We start from the raw sequence: 9471 nt of genomic DNA on the forward strand, positions 1-9471 counted from the left end.
TCTCAAATAAGAAAAAGAAAAACCTTAAGAGGCGTCGATATCGAGCCAATGTACGTGCTAGGATAAAAAAGAAGAGATCCTCAGCAGAATGGCTCAGTTATATAGGGGCATGTGATGCTCATCAAAAATTGGTAGACAATCGGGGTGAATATCTCCAAAATGTTATGTGGTGTAGACCACGACCCCATGACATAGCCCAATTAGAGATCATAGACAAGCCAAGGTTGAGCCGCACTGCAAGGAGGCGTCAAAACCAAGAGTTAGCTCGACAACACAAGAAAGCAGAAATGGAAGCACAAACCAAAGCACAACCAGAATCCACAGACTTGCATCCTGCACCAGAACATTTCAAATCTTACACCACAAGGGAAGCAAAGGTTGTGTACACAAAATCCCAAAGAATACCTATCGATGGGAATAATGGAATCTATGATAGTCCGGCAATAGTTAAAGAAATAGAATTAGCTGACCCCGGTGAAGAATCAAAACTTGTTTTTATTGCCCAAGACCTCACAGAAGTTGAAGAGGCGGTCCTCAAAGAGCTTCTCAAGGAATTCAAGGACGTATTCGCTTGGACATACCATGATATGAAAGGTGTTCCACCTTCTGTGGTCCAACATACAATCCCTATGATTAGCACTGCGAAGCCCGTACAACAAAGACCCTACCCGATGAATCCTAAGTACGCAAAGATCATTCAAGAAGAACTAGAAAAGCTTATCAAATGTGGGTTCATATATCCTATTGAACACTCTGAATGGGTGTCTCCGATAGTTATCGTGCCAAAAAAGAATGGGAAACTCAGGGTGTGCGTGGACCTCAAAAAAGTTAATGCAGCTACTAGAAGAGACCATTACCCCCTACCATATTCCGAACATGTACTCGAAAGAGTTGCAGGCAAGGAAGCTTATAGCTTTCTAGATGGGTACTCAGGCTACAACCAAATCACGATAGCGCTAGAGGACCAAGCTAAAACTGCCTTCATCACAGAATTTGGCGTGTTTGCATTTCGTGTGATGGCTTTTGGCTTAACAAATGCCCCTGCTACATTCCAACGATTAATAAACACTGCTTTTAAAGAATATTTGAGAGAGTTTTGTGAAGCTTTCTTAGACGACCTTTGTGTTTACTCTTCTTGGAAGGAACATCTATCATGTTTGCGGAAGGTGTTTGAAAAGTGTAGGTTATATCGTATCTCATTGAACCCGTTCAAATGCCAATTTTGGGTCAAGCATGGAGTTATTTTAGGGCATATAGTATCCAAGAATGGTATCTCAACCGATGAGAGCAAAATTAAAGTGATTCTAGAGTTACCACCACCAACCAATTACAAGGGAGTTCAAAGGTTCATGGGACACGTGGGTTATTATCGACGGTTTATTTTATTTTTCGCTGAGATAGCACGTCCTTTGTACAAGCTTCTCATTGAATTTAAATGGACTGAAGAGTGTGACCAGGCCTATGAACAATTGAAGAAAACACTAGCAAGTGCTCCGATTTTAAGGACACCTAACTGGGATGTCATTTTCCATGTACATATTGATGCATCAAACTTTGCTATTGGGTGTGTTCTCACTCAACCAGGAGAACATAAATTGGACTATCCCATTAGCTTTGCAAGCCGTCAATTGAACGATGCTGAAAGGAACTACACCACTACAGAGCGAGAAGGTTTGGCAATGGTTTATGCAGTAAAGAAATTTCGCTACTACCTTCTGGCAAACAAGTTTGTATTTTATGTGGACCATCAAGCGTTGCTGTATCTGGTAAACAAGCCATGCCCCACAGGAAGAATCACACGATGGTTGTTAATTCTTCTGGAGTTTGATTTCACGATTGTAGTGAGACCCGGTAAAAGGCACGTCATGGCTGATCATTTGTCTCGCATACCCAATGGTGAAGCCCCTACAGGAGTTGATGATGAATTACCCGATACTTCCCTATTCATAGTTGAGACTATGCCTTAATGGAGTGAGAACATTGTTAACTTTTTAGTTAATGGTTTTCCACCCAAGGAACTTCGTAAGGATATCGCTTGAAGGCTAGTAAAAGAATGTGAACCCTATTGTCTGATTGCTGGAACTCTGTATAGATTAGGCAAGGATGATATTCTTAGGCGTTGTGCCCGCGTGGATGAATATTTGTATATCTTGCAAGAAGCACATATGGGCATAGCAGGAGGTCATTTTTCAGGAGACCTGACTGCTAGAAAGGTGCTGCAATCAGGCTATTGGTGGCCAACTTTATTTAAGGATGCATCACTTTTTGCAAAAGGGTGTGATGAGTGCCAACGTTACAAGACCACACAGCGCAAAGACAGAATGCCCTTACATCCTATTAAAGTAACCCAACCATTTGAAAAATGGGGCTTAGACTTTGTAGGTCCAATTAGTCCCGCAGCTCGCAACACTCAATCTCGATATATTCTAGTTGCTACGGACTATGTAACAAAGTGGGCTGAAGCTAAGGCTTCACAAAAAGCTGACACGAGGACAACAGCTAAGTTTCTTTTTGAGAACATTATCACAAGATTTGGTTGCCCTTTTGAAATTGTTAGTGATAATGGTACCCATTTTATAAATGAGGTAATAAGAGAGCTTACCACGACCTTTATGATATCCCACCATAAGTCTACACCTTATTACCCGCAAGCTAATGGACAAGCCGAGAGCACCAACAAGACTCTAATCTCTATTTTAACCAAGACGGTAGAAGCTCATCGCACTGATTGGGATTTGAAGTTGACATCTGCTCTATGGGCTTATCGTACTGCTTATAAAGTGGCTATTAATTGTACGCCATTCAAAATGGTATACGGCCAAGAAGCGGTTATGCCTTGGGAGTTTGTCATTCCTAGTCTTAGGGTAGCTTCGCAAGAAGGATGGAATGGTAACCCCTTAACCGAGCGTTTGTATATCTTAGAAAAACTAGACGAAGAGAGACAGTTGGCTGTGCAAAATGCTCTTGTGGAAAAGGATAGGAGAAAGAAGTGGTTTGATCGCCATGTGAAGGACAAGGACATCAAAGTTGGTGATAAAGTCCTTATGTATGGAGTACGTAAAGAGAAGAAAAAGTTGAAATATGCTGGTAAAGGACCATATAGAGTATGTGAAATTACCCCACAAGGTACCCTTTGTGTGGAAACTCTTGATGGAGTTGAAACCATTGGATTCCTCAATGGGAGTAAATTCAAAAGATATTATGATCCTTTAAGCCAAGAAGAACTACGGACCATTCATCAAAAGAAGGCCGCCAAAGCACAAACCGAGTTAAACAAGATACAAGCTCAAGCTGAGGCTAAGGAGCGACAACAACGTATAAGACAAAAATGAGAGGCTAACCTTGGAGTCACAAATGCATTCCACGTGGAAATCGAAGAGGATGGGTTGGACTCTGACACACCTCTACGATACCCCATTGAGTTAAATAGTGCCTATGGAAAAGTGCTATATAACGCCTTATTGGACACGGGTGCTAAATATAATCTGCTATCCTATGGGGTGTGGTGTCAGTTAGGGAAGCCACCTCTATCTGAGAGTATTATCCAAGTCAAGGGTGTCAACAAGAAAAAAACTACGGTTTTTGGAATCTGGCACACTTCTGTCAGTTATGACAATGGGACTGTAGCTCAAGACTTTTTGGTCATGCCTACTGGAACTATGGAGGGTAATATAAACCTAGGCCGCACGTGGATGATAGCCACCAAATGCACTATTGATTGGGGGACTGGGGGTGTTACAACGCAAAAACCAACTCTTAGCCCTACCACTCAAGCCATAGTCCCTGAGATATTGCCTAAAGAAATAAAACCCAAGACATTGCATGTCCAGGAGGTTGAACCACACGTCCCCATAGCCCAACTCTCTAGAGCTTCAACTGATGTAGTTGAAAGAAAGCTTGAGACACACAAGAACCATCCTAATATAACACACAAAACATACAAGTGGGTCCCTAAAGCCTCTGTAGTGAGCATGGTTGATGCAAAAAAACGGAAACCTAGTAAGAACCGTCCCACTCACTCCAAGAAATGTAAAGAAACGTTGCGTTGGATTCCTAAACGACTATTGGAAGCCCAAGGATACTATTAAGGAAATGATCAAATCTGGGTGCCCAAACGTAAAGTGTACTCTTACCTGTCACCTGGCCCATGTAAACCCAACCTGTGGTTCCAAAACAAATTGAAAATAGCGGAAAGGAAAAAATCATGGAATGTTACACACCCGATCTAGAGCTAGTTTGGGTACCAAAGAAAGAACGATTTGTTCCACCTAGCTCAGGAACAGGGAAATCAAGCGAAGCTTCTTGCTCTTCATGTAGTTCCTATACGCAAATAGAAGCTTCGACACAACCTCCACCTACCACTGTACATATCCATACAAGCACGAAAGAGTTTGCACCTCCCGGGGTAGGTTCACCACCTACAACAACGTTGCAAATAAAATCATGGGAGAGTACCTTACCACCCTTGCAACTAGATGAAACGCATAGGGCGGTCGAAAACTATTGGTTAAAACCTTCACCCATAACAACTTGGAACAATTGGTTTCAAAAGGTGACGACCTCCTTCCAAAAGGTATGATCTACCCAAGGAAGGGGGGAGTGTTTGCTAACCTCAATCATTCACTCGCTCCCCTCTCAACCTTCCTCCCTGACCTCTCAATTCCAATCTTAGGGAATGTATATATATAGCCTTATACTCACAAAAAACAAAAATAGTAAAGAGCAAGAGCGACTAGCAACGAGAGAGCACCCTATCAGATCTTACATATAAGTCCAAATTCACCGTGTCAATTCAAGCAACACACAAAAACAACTCTTATGTTTTAAAGGCCTAACCAAATCTATCTGTCTTGTCAGAAATGGCTACTTCACCAGAGGCATGCACTTCTATTTTTGATGAAAGGTACCCTTTGTCTTTTCCTCAAGTGTTCTACGTATGCTACCCTATACTTTCTTGCAAATGGGATTTGATAGAGAGCCTTGCATGTGAGAGAAATTTTGAGGAGTTAGAATGGCTGATACGTCTATGGCTAACTAGTGATCCCTACCCAGTAGCGAATGTGTCTCCAATGGCACATGCTTATTCTTTTGCACAAGATGAGTATCCACGCATCGCGAGGTTCTTGATTAGCATGCTTGCACAAGAGGATGATGAAGAGGAACTAATAGAGACCGAGGAAGACTATGGCCTCACGGACAACGATTTTATTTATCTAGATGATGAGGATAGAGGCCTAGCCTTAGGGTGGCCACCCGGTTTATATAATATCCTCTTTCCTTGATTCCAAAAGGGGTGACAGATAGGTAGGTTAGGGGTCTATATTGTGTTTTGAGTTTGTTTTTTAGGCGTTTTAATTTTTCACACTGACATGCCTCCTAGAGGTATAGTGTCTGTTTTTGGATGTGTTAGGTATGACTTATATGGATCTCCATCCACATGGCTGAGGACATCTGCTTCAACGAAATGAGCCACTCCATACCTCCAGGTGTACTACTTTCCATGATTCATGTTGGTGGATATGTGTAATTGCTAATAATAGCTCTTCTTTAATCTGCAAACCATTTTCTCCTTACCTTTTACTTCATACCCCTTTGGTTGAAGCATGTAGATTTCCTCCTCTAAGTCACCGTTAGGGAATGCCGTATTTACATCCATTTGCTCGAGATTTAGATCATGAGCGGCCACAAGGCTTAAGACAAGCCTAATTGAGTTCATTTTTACAACGGGAGAAAATATTTCATTGAGTCAATACCTTTCTTTTGAGAAAAACCTTTTACCACAAGCCTAGACTTGTACCTTTTCTTCCCACCTTCTTCTTCCTTCAGCTTGTACACCCATTTGTTTTGAAGTGCCCACTTATCTTTAGGCAACTCAACCAACTCCCATGTTTGGTTGTGATGTAGTGAGTCCATCTCCACTTGCATGCTCTGTTGATTGAACTCCAGTTTAATCTTATGGATGAGCCTGGAGATTAGGAGACCGTGACTTTAGGTTAACTCATTTACTTGACCACTAGGCCTAGCTAATAAAATTATCCGAGTATTTGAGACCTTAGGAATGTTTTAGGCAGAGAAAGGCTTGCTCACTCAAACAACAAAAAACACTAGTGCGAATACCAAGGAAATGGAAGCAAAAAAAAAAAAAAAAACACACAAGTGCCACAAATGAAAAATCTTACGCTGGAAGAGAAATCCTGGCTTGAATTGGTACTTCACTCTCATGTATTGTCTATGGTACTAGAGCCCTAGAGGTTCCCAGTGTGGGCGCTTTTCCTTGAGAAGCAAAAAACCCCGGACATACAAAATAAGCACACACGTCACATGATTGTGACCCAAAGTAAAAAAGTATTAAAAAAAAAATTTAAAAAAATTTATTAAAAGACTTCCATTGAGCTTACAGTTAACATTTCAAGCTTTTGTTTGCAGTTGTGAGAGCGAGTTGGCTAATCAAAGCTGAAAAGCATAATTAGGGAATCTGGCATTTAGATAATCTTCTTAGCTTAGCTAGTACTAGAGTAGTTGTTTTAACCTTAGTCATAGCTAACTAATTGATAGACTCACCCATAAGCTCAAAACTCTTGATTAATTAATTTACTCAAAGTGCAATTTATTTGTCCTTAATGGCAGTCTAACATTTCATAAATCTTGCATTTACTCATTTCCACATGTACTTTACATTCCCCTCATGATTTATGGCAATATAATTCCGCTTGCTAAAGCAGTGACTTTGCCTTGCAGATTCAAATCTAGATGCTCTACAACATGGACTTACCAAGCTTCAACTCAATAGCTTCCGAGAACGGAATCTACATCAGGAAGGGGGGCAATGTTAACCCTCGTGGCTCACGGACACCCTATCGCCTACGACGGACACTGTAACCGTATTATTTATTTAAGTAGAGTCAGGCACCGGGCTTGTCGGTCCAATAGGGAAAGGTAGAGTGATCGCCGATGAGAGGCGCACTCTAACACGAACATGCTAGGGTTAGTTGGCTAAGCATGGGCGCCCAAGTGTGAATGGGGTGAGCTCACATAAAAGCCAATTAAACCTAAAATTGAGTCATTCTCTCATTGTGCAATAGAAGCTGTTCTTGCTCCATCTCCACCTTCTCCTTCACCATCTCCTTGTGTGTGTGCGTGTGTGTGTGTGTGAGAGAGAGAGAGAGAGTGTGAGAGTGTGTGTGCGATCGAGCGTTGCGGCGGTACGACGGTGGCGAGGCGGTTGAGCGCGGCGTAGCGGCATCTCCCTCTTCTTCGCGGCGAGGAATCCTCTACGGCAGGAGCATAAGGCGGTGAGTGACACACCATTGCCCTCTTTGAGCTTACTAGTTAAACTAGTTGTGTGCTTGGAGCCGTCTGCGGCTCGTACACGGTGTATCGGCAAGTCCCTTGCTTCGACAGTGCGGCAAGGAGCGCACAATGGCTCATAACTAGCTCTTTAATAATACATTGTCAATAAACCCGATATCCTTCAGCATTTTCCATTGACTATTTATTGTAGCTGACACGTCTCTATTTATAGATTTTTGCTCAAAATGAAAACAGATTGCTCGCAAGGATATAAAATGACCATGGCTCATAACTAGCTCTTTAATAATACATTGTCAATAAACTTGATATCCTTTAGCATGTTCCATTGACCATTTATTGTAGCTGACAGGTGGCAAAAGCGTAAGTGATCAATGGAAAATACAGAAGGATATCAAGTTTATTGACGTTATATCGTTAAAGAGCTTGTTATGATCCATGGTCATTTTATATCCTGGTGGACAGTCTATATTCATTTTGAGCATTCAAGATCTCTATAACTAAATACGTGCAAGAGGAAAATGCTCACTCTTGCCGGGGGGGGGAGATTGCACCCAATGCCCATTGTCTTTCTTCTCTGCTCTCACTTGTCCTCTCTCTGTGCATGTGTAGCACTCTGCTCTAGGAGGTGCACGTGTACGTTCTCTTGTCTTTCTCTCCCCCGCCATAGATCTTTTCACCTGGATTTCCTCACCATCCCAACTACGTCGGCCGGTTCTCTAAACTCCATATCCTACTGCCCCCCTAGACATGCACTCCTTAGAGAGCTCCACATTCACATCGACACCCCTATCCTCCCCAAATTCTAGACTCTTCTCATCACCAACCATACCACTTATACTTCATCAAACTAAGGGCTATCAATTTCAAGCATCAAACCTTCTCATCCTTGCAAGACCTCTTTGACATCAACCCCCTGGGTGCCAAAGATAGCATGTATATCGATTCTAGCACATCCATCACTACATTGTCATATATCTATATCGGGGATATCATTGTTGTCTACCAATGGTCCCCCCTACAAAGATGTGAATGATATATTCTTCATCAATGCATAAGCTATATAAGCACTAACTTTAACTAACTTTATCTAATTCTATTGCATGCTCAAATGAAGTTCCTTTCTGCCACACATAGAGGAGCTAACCAAACTAAAAAATAATCAGATAATACCATCATCTCGTTTACTATCATTGCTTTATTACGACACATTGTTTGTCAAGTTAGTCAACCATGTAAGTATAATAGATAGTCACTATGACGGAAGGGCATAGAAGAGTTCATAATAGAGAATGACGGTATATATAATCACCATTAGCCAAAAAAAAAGGGAAAGAAAAGAAAAGAAACAGAAAGAGACTCTGACATGAACGAAGAATATGGTAATTGTGAGTGCCTGATCTATCAGGGCACTTACTTTTTAGTGTAACTAAGGTCTTAGCTTTAAGCCTTATGGGGTTTGTTTATGCAATAACTTTATGCCTAGTTAGTTTTAAAGTCTCAAAAGGTCATATGGCATGTAGCAATTTTTGGATGTAACGGACATGCAGTTTTGGCAGTTCCCTATTGTCGTATTGTTGTTTTTTCTATGTAGTTCGATTGTGATGATGAATATACAATGAATGCAGCACTTTCTTATCTTCATTATGGTGTTTCTCATTCATCTATTATGTAGTTCTCTATTTTAATATGCATTCTCTTGCTTCGTTCATCTATACACTGCATTATTCTTGAATTAATTACCTGTTAGGGCTGTGAGCCCCTAACACTTTGGTGATCCTGCAATCGATTCGTATTCAATCTAAACCATATGGCAGTCAAGAATACAGTAGGGAACTGGGAATTCTCCAACTGGGTAACCCCGCAGGAAGAGTCTGAGGAATATGCAACCAAGTTCTTGAAGGAGTTCTTCCCAATTTGCCAGGGGAAATCAAAATTGCAGTTGCTGACAAGGTAGTTACTTCATTTTTACCTTTTGGGGCATGCAATTTACCTTCGTGTTACAATATGTATGAAAGGAAAGTGTTGGTATAGCATTTAAGATAGAAAAGAAGAAATCATGTATGAGTGGGTCAGGACAAGGGTCCAATTTACCACAACACTCATATGGCACAAGGTTTAGACTGAGAAGAGAGTTTGTTGCAAGGGGAAGACACGAAGAAG

Source organism: Adiantum capillus-veneris, chromosome 18 (genome assembly GCF_014529385.1).
Source record: "Adiantum capillus-veneris isolate H3 chromosome 18, ASM1452938v2, whole genome shotgun sequence".
Taxonomy (NCBI): domain Eukaryota; kingdom Viridiplantae; phylum Streptophyta; class Polypodiopsida; order Polypodiales; family Pteridaceae; genus Adiantum; species Adiantum capillus-veneris.